Here is a 13,374-nt window from a genome sequence, read left to right on the forward strand (position 1 = left end):
TGGCTGTTGCCATGCGCCGTCTGGCCTGGCTGAGAGTTTCTGATCTCGACATCAACCATCAAGACCGCCTGGCGAACGCACCTTGTCTTGGTGATGAACTCTTCGGGGAGTCTCTGGACTCCACAACTCAGAAACTCTCGGCTCACGAAACCAGGTGGGATACTCTGGTGAAACCTAAAAAGAAGGCCCCGCCTGCTCGCCCCTACAGACAGCAGTCCTCCTACCAACGCAGGTTCTCAGCCAGACCTCTCAACCCGCCACAACAGCAGCCTCGCCGACCTCGTCAACAGCATCAACCTCAGGCTCGCTCCCAGTCTCACCAACCTGCCAAGCCTCTCCCTCCGTCAAAACCATCTCAACCCTTTTGACTCTTTTCTCCAGGGCATAGCCAGTCTCCCACCATCGTTGCCTCTTCCTCAGCCTATCGGAGGACGCCTACAATTTTTCCTCAGCCGTTGGGAGGTCATCACATCAGACCAGTGGGTCCTCAACATCATTCGCCACGGCTACTCTCTCAACTTCCAGACTCTTCCACCAGACAGTCCTCCCATAGAGTCTGCTTCCCACTCCTCCCAATCCCACCTCCTCCTGCAGGAGGTCCACTCCCTCCTTCTTCTCAACGCCATCGAAGAAGTACCATCAGACCAAAGGGGCCAGGGATTCTAATCCCGCTACTTCCTGGTTCCCAAGAAGACAGGAGACCTCCGTCCCATCCTCGATCTTCGGAACCTCAACAAGTGTCTGGTCAAGGAGAAGTTCAGAATGATCTCCCTTGCCACGCTTTACCCTCTTCTCTCTCAACACGACTGGCTATATTCCCTAGACCTCAAAGAGGCCTACACTCACATCCCAATCAATCTGACTTCATGGTGCTACCTCCGATTTCAGGTACTTCACCGTCACTATCAGTACAAAGTGCTACCCTTTGGCCTTGCATCATTGCCCAGGGTATTCACCAAGTGCCTTATTGTGGTGGCGGCCTTCCTCAGGTCTCACAACCTCCAGGTGTTCCCCTACTTGGACGATTGGTTGGTGAAAGCACCTACGTCTCCACTTGTGCTACAAGCTACTCAACACACCATCTCTTTCCTCCATCTCCTGGGGTTCGAGATCAACTACCCCAAGTCGCACCTACTTCCCACACAACGCCTTCAGTTCATTGGAGCAGTTCGCGACACAACTCTGATGAGGGCGTTTCTCCCCTCCGACCGACAACGGACCCTGCTCCACCTCTTGTCGTCAGGTGCTCCTTCATCATTCCATCCCAGCTCGGCAGATGATGGTCCTCCTGGGCCACATGGCCTCGACGGTCCATGTGCTTCCTCTGGCGCGACTCCACCTCAGGACACCTCAATGGACTCTAGCCAACCAATGGTCACAGACCACGGATCCTCTTTCTCATCCCATCTCTGTGACATCGTCTCTTCAGCAATCTCTTCAATGGTGGTTGAACTCCTCAAATCTTTCCAGGGGTCTACTCTTTCATCTACCCCCTCATTCCATGATCATAAACACAGATGCCTCCCCCTATGCATGGGGAGCTCACATGGGAGATCTTCGCACCCAGGGACTCTGGACCCCTCAGGAGCGTCAACATCACATCAACTTCCTGGAACTCAGGGCCATGTTCTATGCTCTCAAGGCCTTCCAGCACCTTCTCTACCCTCAGGTTCTTCTCCTGTGCACAGACAACCAAGTCGCCATGTACTACATAAACAAGCAAGGCGGCACCGGATCTCCCCTCCTCTGTCAGGAGGCCATCCACATCTGGACCTGGGACACGGCCCACAGTCTCTTCCTCAAGGCTGTCTATATCCAGGGCGAACAGAACTCCCTGGCCGACAATCTCAGCCGCATCCTTCAGCCTCACGAGTGGACTCTGGATCCTCCCACACTCCGCTCCATCTTTGCTCGGTGGGGCACTCCTCAGGTGGACCTCTTTGCAGCTCCTCACAACCATCAGCTGCCCCATTTCTGTTCCAGACTCTTCTCTCCTCATCGTCTGGCCCCGGATGCATTCCTGCTCAACTGGACGGATCGGTTCCTCTATGCCTTTCCTCCACTGCCTCTGATGTTGCGGACGTTATTCAAACTCCGCAGGGACAGAGCCACCATGATTCTCATCGCCCCTCAGTGGCCTCGCCAACACTGGTTCTCCCTCCTGCTCCAGCTAAGCTCCAGAGAACCCATTCCTCTTCCTGTGTTTCCTACTCTACTTACATAGCAGCATCAGTCTCTACTGCATCCCAATCTGTCCTCGCTCCACCTGACAGCTTGGTTTCTCTCGGGCTGACCTCTCCAGAGAATCTGTCTCAGCCTGTCCATCGCATTTTGAATGCCTCCAGGAAACCGGCCACCCTCCAATGTTACCATCAGAAGTGGACCCGGTTCTCCTCTTGGTGTCTACTACATCACCACGATCCCACCTCTTTGGCGGTGGAAACTGTTCTGGACTATTTGCTCTCTCTGTCCGACGCTGGCCTCAAGTCTACCTCAATCAGAGTCCACCTCAGTGCCATCACTGCGTTTCATGAGCCTATCCTCGGAAAACCTCTCACGGCTCACCCACTGGTTTCCCGGTTCATGAGAGGCCTCTTCAATGTCAAACCACCTCTGAAGCCTCCTCCAGTCGTCTGGGACCTGAATGTGGTTTTATCCGCCCTCATGAAACCGCCTTTTGAGCCTCTTGCCACAAAATCGCTCAAATTTCTTACGTGGAAGGTGCTTTTCCTCATTGCCATCACCTCTGCCAGGAGGGTTAGTGAGCTGCATGCACTGGTTGCCGACCCACCTTTCACTGTTTTTCACCATGACAAGGTAGTTCTGCGTACCCATCCTAAATTCCTTCCCAAGGTGGTCTCGGACTTCCACCTCAACCAGTCTATTGTGTTGCCTGTCTTTTTCCCTAAGCCCCATTCTCATCCTGGGGAACAGGCGTTGCACACGCTGGACTGTAAGCGTGCCCTTGCATACTACCTTGACCGTACCAGGGCTCACCGCTCGTCCCCTCAGCTCTTTCTGTCCTTCGACCCTAACCGCCTAGGTCGTCCTGTCTCTAAACGGACGCTTTCCAACTGGCTTGCTGCCTGCATTGCGTTCTGCTATGCTTGGGCCGGTCTCTCACTGGAAGGTGCTGTCACGGCCCACAGAGTCAGAGCTATGGCTGCTTCTGTGGCTTTCCTCCGTTCCACACCCATCGAGGAAATCTGCAAGGCTGCCACTTGGTCCTCAGTTCACACGTTCACTACTCACTACTGTCTGGATACCTTCTCCAGACGGGATGGACACTTCGGCCAATCTGTGTTACATAATTTATTTTCCTAATGGCCAACCATCCCTCCTCCCTCTCTGTTAGCTTAGAGGTCACCCATGCGTTAAGAATATGCTGCCTGCTTGTCCTGGGATAAAGCACAGTTACTTACCGTAACAGGTGTTATCCAGGGACAGCAGGCAGATATTCTTACGTCCCACCCACCTCCCCGGGTTGGCTTCTTAGCTGGCTTATCTTAACTGGAGACCACGCGCATGCGCCTCCTCCGTCGGGCGGGAAGGCACTCGTGCATGCGCGGTGCGGCCAACTAGAACTTTCTAGTTAAAAGTGTCCGTACCGGGGCTCCGTCGGTGACGTCACCCATGCGTTAAGAATATCTGCCTGCTGTCCCTGGATAACACCTGTTACGGTAAGTAACTGTGCTTAAGCAGCAAGAATCTGAGTTACATACAAATCTGACTTAAGAACAACTTTAAAAATGTAACTCATTCTTATCCTGGGGACTACCTGTACTTGTTTTTGGGTCTTTTTTGATTGCTTTGAATCACTAATCACCTCAATCACAATAGAATAAAAAAAAAATACATAATCCCAAAAGAAAATTTAAAATTGTCCATCCTTTCACACACCTTGTAAGGGCAAGGGATTAGGACTTGTATACTCTTTTTTTGTAGTTTTACAGCCACACTCAAAGCGCTTTACATACAGATACTTCAAGCATTTTCCTTATCTATCCCGTTGAGCTCACAATGTGTCTAATGTACCTGTGGCACTGGAGGATTAAGTGACTTGATCAGTCACAAGGAGCAGGGGGTGGGGGTTGGGGTGGGGGTTGAGCCCATAATCTCAGGGTGCTGAGGCTGTAGCTCTAACCACTATGCCACACTCTCCTCCTACCCTCCTAGCCCCTATTAATACTATTAAGATACTAATAGGTAGAATTCATATGGTTCAAAAAGACACCGAAACCATCTAAACTCTTAGAATCAAATCTTCAATCAGGATAATTAAGATTAGACATTGTTATAAGCTTGACAGAACAGCCACATCTTCACAACCTTATGAAACTGAAAAAAGGCTACACCATTGCCTAAACCGACTTTGCTGTAACAGCAGAGTAATGAACTAAAAAAAGTAAAAGAGAAGGATGACAAAATAACTTACTGAAACCCAAGTTTTACCTTCTTCCAAATTTGAATGCCAGTGAGTAAGATATTCCAATAGAGTTTTTCTTCTCCTCAGCAGATTCTCACTCGGCACCTCTTCAGGACTATGTGCATACTCCTTGACTTTACCCAAACTCCTCCCCCAAACAATCCACAATCAATTACAAACACAATAAACATATATAAAAACAAAATGCAAGATCAGCATCAAGCAAACCTCAAACAAATCACCCATGTGATCATCACTCTGAGAATGTCCGTTATCCACCATATGTCAGTCAATCACACCGGACCACTTGTATCATTCTTACTCCTAAGCAGGCAGATGTTATTTGAGTCATTTGAGGAAACGGGCAGTATGCGAACTGAGCTGTGGTGCTGAGAGTGGCTCTGTAAACTTTTTTTATTCTTTTTAAGTTACCAGTTCAATACCAAGCTAAACATAGGAAAACAAATTAGGGAGGATTAGCACCTCTTTAAAGGAATACATTAGAAGTGTACAGCTTTTTCTGTCTCTACTTATCTCTCGGACACAATCTAGTGTGGCGTTTGTTTTTCTGAAAGCCTTTCACCACGTAGGTATTACATAACACTTACCTGTGACTCTTCTCATCTTTATTACATAATCAGTATACATGATATAATTTTAACACAGCCAGTGACACTTTACTTATTGACATGCAGTAAGCGCACCTCTAAGAAATGAATACTGTACATCATCTGTAGCCAGTTCTGCAGCAAGAAAGAGAACCCATTCCCTAGGCCAGATAATAACAGTTGGCTGAGAAGAATAAGATCGACACATTTCTACAGCATAAAACTACATAAGTGCCAGTAACATTGTTTTTATTATTATTGTATCCAACCCACAAGAGGTTGAAAATTTCCATTAGTCTCTCTTGGGCAAAATAATTTTCCAAAAAATTTCACAGAACAGGAGCAACTTTAGCATGAAGGAAAAATTAGTAAGAAGACACATTGCTGGCAATTGTTTAACAGTGCACCTGTGCAGCACCTGTCCTTTTTAGACTACTTATCCGATCTGACAATTAATTTTGCCAGCTCATCCTAGAAAAAGTGCTACATACTTCATTGCTGAATATCACTAGTCACCTTCAAAGTACTCCCCCCTGTGAAGCTATGCACCGACGCCAGTGCCTAGTCCACCCTTCAAAGCAATGTTGGAACTTTTTCTGGAATGCCCATCAGAGCTGTCCTGAATGTCATCAAAATGTCTTCCTTTCAATATTTCCTATCTTTGGGTAAAGAAAAAAAGTCATTGGGGGCCAGATCAGGTGACTAGGGAGGGTGTTCCAATACAGTTATTTGTTTTCTGGCTGAAAACTCCCTCATAGACAGTATCATGTTAGCAGGTGCATTGTCGTGATGCTAGAGCCATGAGTTGTTGGCGAAAAGTTCATGTCGTTTTCGTCTTAACTTTTTCACACAGCCTTTTCAGCACTTCCAAATAGTAAACTTGGTTAATTGTTTGTCCAGTTGGTACAAATTCATAATGAACATCCCTCTGATATCAAAAAAGGTTAGCGACATTGTTTTGATTCTTTTTTTTTTTTTTGTAATTCAAAAAAAATTTTCAACATACAATTCTTTCAGAACAGGAAAGGATAAAGATATACATCATACAGAGGAAGGAAACAATTAATTCTAACACAAATCTTTCTAGCCCACGTTTAATTTGGGGGAGCTGCCATAATACACCTCAGAATACAGTATAATCTCGTTATAACGGATTTCAAGGGACCTGTAGAAACGGTCTATTATATTTAGAGTCTGTTATATCCAGAGTTGCATTTTTTTTTAACTTTATTTAGTTCAACTTGAACAGCAGTATTTGCACAACCATATCAGCAACATCAACTCAGCAAAATATTGGTATGGCACGAAATGATTGCAAAACCAGAACGCTAAAAGATGTTCTAAAGCATTATGTCGTACTGTACTGGAAAGAAAAATATTCTGTCATTTTCTTCTGGGCTGCATTTTGATACTATATCACCGGCATGCCACACACCTTGTAGGTGGATCCTGCATGTCCGTTATAGCCAAAGAAAATTACAGCTAAAAGTGGCTCTCGGGACCATTATATGCAAGCCCACTATATCCAATGATTTTCTGTATGTTTATAATGGTGCTCGGGTAATCACGCCCATGCGTCTTTGGGTCATATGTTCTGGGCCTGCTCTAAGATTCAACAGTTTTGGAGACATCTTGGACAATACACTTCATTACTTTGGGGGAGGCGCTGGCTCCCGCAACCGAGGGCGTTATTTGGATTTTATAATATTGCCACGCCTAAACTTAGAGGAATGTCAGCGTTTCTAATCAGAGTGCTTTTGATGGGAAAGAAAGCTATCCTCACTAACTGGCTCTCTCGTGATCCCCCGTCCTATGCACAATGGCGATCTCTGATGATAATCCATGCAACGCTGGAGCGGCGACAGGTCGGAGAATTAGATCGTGGACTGGGTTGGAAATTTAGTCAGACCTGGGAACGCTTCTGGCAGGACCTTACACCACATGCACGCAGCAGACTTTTAAATCTTTAGGATAAACTCAGACTTTCAGCTCTTGGTATGGCTTTGGACTCTCGGGGTGGGGAGGGGAGGGAGGGGAGGGGGGCTATGTTTGCACTGTTATTTTATGACTGATGCTACTACTTGTGTTAGCTTGTTTTTGTTGAAACAATAAAAATCATTTGAACATAATGGCGCTCGGACGGGACCAGTGGACCTCGTCCGCTATAGGCGAGGTTCGGTTATAAGCAAGTTGGTTATAACGAGTTTATACTGTATAGGAAAAAACAAAGTTAACTTGAGAAAACTCAAGTTAAATCATCTTTAGTGCTTTCTCTGTCTTTTTTGACTCTCAATAAAGACCTGTTCTTAAACTATTTCTCTACATTTTTTCCCTGTTCACAAAAGCTTAAAAATTGCTAGGGCTGTGTATGATCCCAAAAAATAAATTCTTTCTCCTGTATTTTAATTATACACTTACATGGAAATTTTAAGAAAAATGTAGCTGCCAGAGCCAAGACTCTCTAGGTTTTAACAATAAGAATTCCCTCCTTCGCATCTGAGTTGCTCTGGCAACATCTGGAAATATCAGAACATTATCCCCACAGAATTTTGTTGTTTTATTTTTAAATTATAATTAAATTTTTATCTAGTTCACTTAGGCAAATCATTAATAGGGTAGCACATTGTTTTGACTTGATTTGGACTGGCAGAACTTTTTTGGTTGTGGAGAATTGGCTGGCTTCCATTGTGCAATTTGATGGTTTGTTTCTGGGTTATATTGGTACACCCATGTTTCATCACCAGTGATAACACAGCCCAAAACATCGTCTTGCCTCTGCAATAGGTCTTGGCAAACTTCAACTCTCCTTTACTTTTGTTCATCAGTGAGCTCCTTTGGGACCATTTTTGCACAAACCTTTCTCATGCCAAGATTTTCAGTTATGATTTTCCTAACTGTTTCTCTATTGATGTTGATTTGATCTGCTATGCTTCTCATAGTCAGCCGACAATTTTGACGCACAATTCGACAAATTTTTGCAATGTTTTTGTCAGTTCTGCTTGTTCTTATGTTCTTACTGGCTGCCCTGACCTTTCTTCATCAGTGATACTTTCTCTTCCCTCAGAAAAACGTTTAATCCATTTGTACACTGCCATTTTCTTAATAGCATTAGCTCCATAAACTTGGACTAACATGTCAATGATTTCACTTCCAATCTTGCCAAGTTTAACGAGAAATTTAATGTTTGTGGGTTGCTCTAATTCAAGCTCCAACATTCTTCTGGCGGCTCACAAAAACATGCAACAATAATAATGAATGCCACTCAGCAAGATACCACCACACATTGACAAGAACACAACTGTGAGACACTGATATACCACAGTTATGAAACCTTACCAAGTTGTTTGTACAGTGTGCTACCAATGGAGGAGTGTGTGGCGCAGTGGTTGGATCTATAGCCTCAGCACCCTGGGGTTGTGGGTTCAAACCTCGCGCTGCTCCTTGTGACCCTGGGCAAGTCACTTAATCCTCCATAGCCCCAGGTACGTTGGATAGATTGTGAGCCCACCGGGACAGAGAGGGAAAATGCTTGAGTACCTGATTGTAAAAACCGCTTAGATATCCTTGATAGGCGGTATATAAAATCCTAATAAAACTTGAAACTTGAAGCGCACAGAGGCAAGTTTGTGAACTTGTCAGACCATACTAGCCCAGCCTGTCCTTTCCAGTTGGACCCAAGGAAGTTTATAAAAGACACAAGTAGATACAAATCAAATGTTAGAGATCATGAATAAAAATTATGGCCCCTTTTTATCGAGCTGCATTAGGGCTTTTTATTACCAGCCACTGCAGTAAAAGTTCCAAGGCTAAGAATCAATTGAACTTTTCTAAACAGAATAGTTTTCACTCTCTCTTACAAAAAAACATAAGGCTGGCAAGATTTAAGCAAAACTGGAAATGTTCCATGAACAACACTTTGCCATCCTAGTACAGATGTTGATTCTGTCACAACTTGACTACTGCAATTCCCTCTACGCAGGCATCAACACAACATTGACCTGTAAACTTCAGCTAATCCAAAATACAGCGCTTAAACTTATTTTCAAGTTTTAAAAAATGTGAACCAATCTCCACATATCACAAACAGTTATATTGGCTACCCATCTCTACTCAAATAAACTTCAAAACTGCCTGCATAATCTTCCATATCCTACATAGAGACTCCGCCTTGCTTCTCATAAATCTATTCACTTCTTCATGGTCCATCTTGAAGAGAAATCTCAATAAGCTTCTGATGAACTATCCCATTACAAAAGGCCTCAAATACAAATGTGTTTTGAACACTATGGAACAACCTTCCAACAGCTATAAGATCAGAACCGAACTACCTCGCTTTCTGAAAAAAATTGGACTTATCTCTTCGACTCCATAGTCAACACAGAAAATGACCCTTGAGCCTTCAAAATGCCTTGCTACCTCAGTGAAGCTATACACACTGGCATCCATTCAACCTTGGACTATGAGTTATCCCCTCCTTCTACCTCGCAGCACCATTCTTACAAAAATATCTGATTATTTCTTCCTATCTTATACCTTCTCTCAATTTGTATTGTAATATAACTTCTGTAGCATCTTTTTACTGTACTAAATTGTATCTTCTCAAATTGTACTGTAAGTCACCTTGAACCTGTTTAGGCATAGTTCAACCCATAAATCCCAGATTAGATTAGGTTTTATAAGAGAGATTTCTCCAAAATCTTAACACACTGTTTTAAAAGATGGAAATATGAAAGGCGGAGGTCCTGATTCTCCTTCGGAAAAATCTGGGTGCGACAGTGCATGAAGACCAGTGCTCTAAATGAGTCCTGCCTCACCTGCGTACGTTCCAGTTTAGCAGGAACTTGTCCAACTTTGTCTTGAATCCCTAGAGGGTGTTTTCCCCCTATAACAGACTCTCTGGGTGAAGAAGAACTTCCTTACATGCCTAGGGTGTTGAGGAGAGATTTTAATCAATTTCATGATCCTAGTTTGGCTAAGTCTGCCTCCCCTTCCCCCCCACCCACAGGAACGCATGGACTCTTCCAGAGGTATTCCTTAAATTTGCTCCTCCTTAGATCTTGTGGATGTATGGAGAACTCTGCATCCTGGGGAACATGACTATACTCATCTGTCCCGTGCTCACGGAAATCAATCTCGGATAGACTACTGGCTTTTGTCTACTAATCTTTTTTCTTCTTTGACATCAGTGGGGATTTGTCCTTATTTATTTGGTGCTCTTTGACCCTGTAGGCGGGTGATGGCGGCACTCATCGGTGGTGTTTTCCTCCTGCTCTATATAAGGAACCTGGGTTTTTAGACAATTTACTTAATAAATGGAGGGATTATCAGTTACATAATGGGGCCCATCTGGATGATCCTTTGTTGTATTGGGATGCGGCTAAGGCAGTGCTGCGTGGTGAAATTATTGCTTATGCTAGTTTTAAAAAGAAGGCTCGAGAGAGAGATTCTACACCTGGAAAGACAGGCGCATGGGGACATGATATGGTATGCGTGTCAACCCATCCCTTTCCACGAGGAGGCCTCACAGGCCTCTTTAAATGAGTTATTGGCCATCTACCGGGCCGATCAGCCTTCCTCTCCCCGACGTCAATTCTGCTGTCGGAGAGGAAGTTCGGGCCAGCCAATCGCTGCCTGACTGGGCCGGAACTTCCTCTCCGATGGCAGAATCAATGTCGGGGAAAGGAATGCTGGTTGGCCCGACACAGGGAAGCAGGGAGAGCTTTGGACGGCGGCGGCTTTGGGACCTGTTCCCTGATGGCGGCAGCAGTGGCTTGGGGGAGGGCAGGGAGAAAGAAAGAAAGGGGGCAGGCAGGGAGACAGAAGGAAAGAAGGGAAGCAGAAAAAAAAAGAAAGGCGGCATGAAGAGAGAAAAAAAGAAAGGGAGGCAGGGAGAAAGAAAGGGCAGGGAGAGAGGAAGAAAAAGTTGGTGGAGGGAATGAGGTCTGGAGGAGAGGAAGCATAAAGGCTGAAAGAAGGGAAGAAAGATTGGATGCACAGTCAGAAGAAGAAAGTGCAACCAGAGACTCATGAATGAAATCACCAGACAACAAAGGTAGGAAAAATGATTTTATTTTCAATTTAGTGACCAAAATGTGTCTGAATTTATATCTGCTGTCTATATTTTGCACTATGGTTCCCTTTTACTAAACTACAATAGCGTTTTTTAGCGCAGGGAGCCTATGAACGTCGAGAGCAGCGCTGGGCATTCAGCACAGTTCCCTGCACTAAAAACTGCTATTGTGGTTTAGTAAAAAGGGAGGGGGGTATATTTGTCTATTTTGGTATGGTTGTTACTGAGGTGACAGTGCATAGAGTCATCTGCCTTGACCTCTTTGAAAAAAACCCAGAATAGGAATGATAATTAACATTTTCTCAGCGTACAGTGTGCTTTTTTTTAATTTTATTGTTGGTAGATCATTTTGACTTGGTCATTTTAAATGTAGCTCGCAAGCCCAAAAAGTGTGGGCACCCCTGCTCTAGGTGATAGGGGAGGGGATGGGACCGGTTTGTACAGATGAAACGATTGTGAAAGTGTTTTGCCAGTTCTATCAAAAGCTATATGCTCGTTCTGTAGAGTCGGAGATGACGAGTGAGCTGTATCTAGATAATATCCACACTCCCCGAGTGTCTGCTCATCATCAGCAGATGTTAAACGCTCCTGTCTCAGCTGAGGAGGTTGCTTTGGTAATCCAGTCTAGCAAATTTTGGAAGGCTCCCAGACCTGATGGCTTTCACACTGAGTTTTATAAATTGCTTTCCATGGAAATTACACCGGTGCTGACCTCCACCTTCAGTGCGTATGTTGAGAAGAGGTCCTTACCACTGTCTTTGCATGATGCTCATATTGTGGTGCCCTTTTATGTGGAATAAGAAAAGTTACAGAAGTTTAAACGTATAACTTTTTTTGTAGACTGCTTAAGAACCCATGACATGTAAAATCAGCCACTCTGAACATTCTAAATCTGCTACTTTAGGGGCCTTTTACTAAGGGCTCCTTTTATTAGGTGCGCTAGCATTTTTAGCGCATGCTATATTGCTACACGTGCTAACCCCACGCTACGTGCCAAAAACTAACGCCAACTCAATGGTGACGTTAGTGTCTAGCGCGCTAAAACCGCTAGCGCAACTTAGTAAAAGGAGCCCTTAGTTGCAGTAAAAAGTGGGCTTAGCACATCCTTACACAGGTTTGTCCTGACCAAGTATGCTATTCTTATGTTCTTATGAAATTTTAAGCTGTGGTAAGTCACCTTTTCCCAGAGATGTTCACAAATGTTAACACCCACTTCACAGAATTACCAGAGAAATCGACTCTCATTACCCAACATTTCAGTTTCAACAGCATAGAAATGCTGATACACTTAAACATATCAGAGAATTGTTCATTTCAGTCTCTCTGCTCTTCTCTATCCTCCCAGACAAGATGCATGTAAATGAAACAGACACACAGCAGGATTGGAAATACTTCCATGAGGACTGATCCACATGTTTTCTGCACCAGTCCTGCCCTTTCCCCTTACTGTTGCCACATCTTGCTGGGTTAGCTGAGGATCAGGCCCTCCTGAAATTGATGCAGTCTGCTGATTTGGCTGGAGGGGTTCCTCAAACCCCACAATTGGAAGCTTTATTTCAGGCAGTGTCCGTTTTCCTGAGCCACTGTGCTGCCTCCACCCCTACTACATGCATGAAAACTGAGCATGCACAGGATGCGGACCACCCTTGCTCATTCTCAATTTCACTAAAATCAATCATAAATGGGGGGAAGCAGGGCAGGCAGAATAGTGGCTCAGGAGAACAAGCATTGGCTGGAGGCAGGCTTCCAGTTGCGGGACTTAGGGCCCCCTACCAACCCAGCTATGTAGGGTTGGGGTAGGGGGCAGAGAGGTGGAGCAAAATTATGTATCCCCTCACTTTGGGCTCAGGCTCCTCCAAAACCTGAGGTCTGGCTACACACCTGGATTCAGATGGGTTTTATTTTCGTTGTTGGGAATTGTACTATGAACCTAGCAACTGAACCATATAGCTTTCTTAATGATTGCTATGTACGAGTGGTTGCATCTACTGATCAAACCATGTAATTTGTTACTGGTTGCTACCTGTGGTATAGCAAAGGGGGCAGAGGGGGTGGATCACCCCAGGCTCCATCTTGGCAGGGGCACCAGCATTTCTCCTCCTCACCGCCCACCTACTTCCTCAAAACCTTTGCAGGCAATGAACAGCATATCTATCTGCTGCTTATGCCAGCCGCGACTCTCCTTCTGACACCATTTCTGATTGTGGGACCAGGAAGTGACAACAGAGGGAGAGCTGAGGCCAGCACATGCAGGATGGAGTCGCACGCTG

General features: G+C 45.1%; 1 protein-coding gene across 6 annotated transcripts in view; it reads left to right on the forward strand.

Moving 5' to 3' along the window:
• FAM13A (family with sequence similarity 13 member A) overlaps positions 1-13,374 on the forward strand; it is a 416,553-nt gene that overhangs the window by 288,520 nt on the left and 114,659 nt on the right. The gene's annotated exons all lie outside the window — the stretch shown is intronic.

The sequence above is a fragment of the Geotrypetes seraphini genome, chromosome 1 (assembly GCF_902459505.1).
Source record: "Geotrypetes seraphini chromosome 1, aGeoSer1.1, whole genome shotgun sequence".
In the NCBI taxonomy this organism is placed as follows: domain Eukaryota; kingdom Metazoa; phylum Chordata; class Amphibia; order Gymnophiona; family Dermophiidae; genus Geotrypetes; species Geotrypetes seraphini.